General features: G+C 43.3%; 1 pseudogene; it reads left to right on the top strand.

Annotated features, from left to right (window-relative positions):
- Positions 1–437: 437 nt before the first annotated feature.
- LOC116901024 lies at positions 438–1168 on the top strand (annotated as a pseudogene).
- The last annotated feature ends 762 nt before the right edge of the window (positions 1169–1930 follow it).

Genomic DNA, 1930 nt, shown 5'->3' with positions numbered 1-1930 from the left:
GAGAATCCAGAGCACTCTGGGCAGTGACACCCTTAGCATAGATAAGAAAAACTGAGCAAGCCAGTAAGCTGTTTCTCCTCCATGTTCTCTGTTTCAGCTCGCACCTTAAGGTTCTGTCCTTGAGTTCTTACCCTGATTATCTCAATGCTGGGCTGTGGCATGGAACTGTCAGCCAAATAAACTCTTTGCTCCACAAGATGCTTTTGCTCACGGTGTTTTATCATAGCAGTAAAAACTAAAGTGGGTGAGGCAGGAGGAGGGCTGCAATGGTGGCTGCAGTGGCCAGGGAGGGGGTTCTTAGCAGAGGGTAGCTGCCATGTCACTCAGCCGGGGCAGGGCTCTGGTATTGAACTTAGTGAACAGCATGCCTTTGGTGCTGTAAAGGGGCATTTTGTGCACTAAAAGGTGAGGTATGTCATACATAAAAGACAATTGGAATGGCTGTTGGCCAGATTGGAAACTTCCTAGTTTACACTGCAAACCCTAAGGTGCTGGTAAAAATACAATAGGTGCTCTGGGGATACCATTTGGGTCCATTTTAGCTGCTTATTGTCTGAAGGAAAAACTCAACATCTTGGGCATGTTGGGGAGTCTGCTAGGCTGTACAGATTCACTCATACTGATTATCCTTCCCAGAAGTCTGAGAGTGTGACAACTCGGTGTGAGTTGGAGGAAAAGCTGACCAATCCAGTGTTTGTGGGCTACCTGTGCATTGTGCTGTTCATGATGCTGCTGTTGATGTTTGGATTGCCCCAGTCCATGTGCCCACCAACATCATGGTCTATCCCAGCATCTCTTCTTTGTTGGGGAGTTTCATTGTGCCTTCTACCAAGGGCATTGGCCTGGCAGCCCAAGACATCTTTCACAACAATCCGTTGAGTGAGAGAACCCTCTGGCTGTACCAGGTGCTCCTGGCTGTCCTGGGCTGCAGCACCATTGCCCAATTCAGGTACATCAACAAGGCTTGGAGTGCTTCAACTCATCTGTGTTTCGGGCCATCTATTACACTGGTCCTATTGGCTTCACCTATCCTGTGGACCTGATGAACTTCTTCAGCATGGCCTGTGGATTTACAATTGTCTCTTTGGGAACTGTGCTTATACAAGTGTTCAGACAATTAAACTTCAGCCTTGGGGAGATGAACAAATCCAATAGGAAAACAACCTAGGATGCTACCAAGGGGTGGGGGCTCGAGCAATAGGTTTTGGAGGGGGTCTGTGATTCATACTACATCTCAAGTAGAAGAAACTCTTAGAGTTGCCACTGTACTAATAATCTATAAAGGACAATAGGGGGCCTGTCTTTGCACCACAGTGGGGTCCAGATCTCTGCAGCACAGAGCTTCTAATGGTTGTTTGGGTGTAATCTCTCTCTGATGAGACAAGTTCTGTTTTCATTTCAATTAACCTAGAAGCTTCCATTAATTACTTGTTAAATATTTTAACATGATTTAACTGTGAAATTGCGATGAGGTCTTTCCAGTTAGTCTTTGTAGAGGAGCAGATGTTCTTGGAAAAGGAAGTGAAATCTGGCTGTGTACAATAAACAAGACTGTAGAGTAACTGATTCCTTTAACAACCTGACTCTCCTACATGTACCCCAAAACAGTAGTAAGCAGAGAAAGAAGAATTAATGACAGTGATGCAGAATTCCATTGTTAGGTGACTTTCCAATAGGTCAAATAAATTTTAGTCATTTTACTATTTGAATTATTCACTTACTTTAATGATTAGTGTGTGGAAGATAGTGAAAGCTAAAGATACAGAAAAAAATTGTTAAGTGACCCATTTGTACATCATTGTTTAACTAAGGACAGCTGATTAATTACAAAAAAATATTTTATTTCCACTTAACCTTTGTTACTTGGACTGGCTTTCTGTTTCAGGAAGCATTGTGACCATTCAAAAGGAATAAACTCTCTCTCTCTCTC

The sequence above is a fragment of the Rattus rattus genome, chromosome 5 (genome assembly GCF_011064425.1).
Source record: "Rattus rattus isolate New Zealand chromosome 5, Rrattus_CSIRO_v1, whole genome shotgun sequence".
Classification (NCBI taxonomy): Eukaryota; Metazoa; Chordata; class Mammalia; order Rodentia; family Muridae; genus Rattus; species Rattus rattus.
The sequence above is the reverse complement of the archived record's forward strand: the minus strand, read 5'-3'. Positions and strand labels throughout refer to the sequence as shown.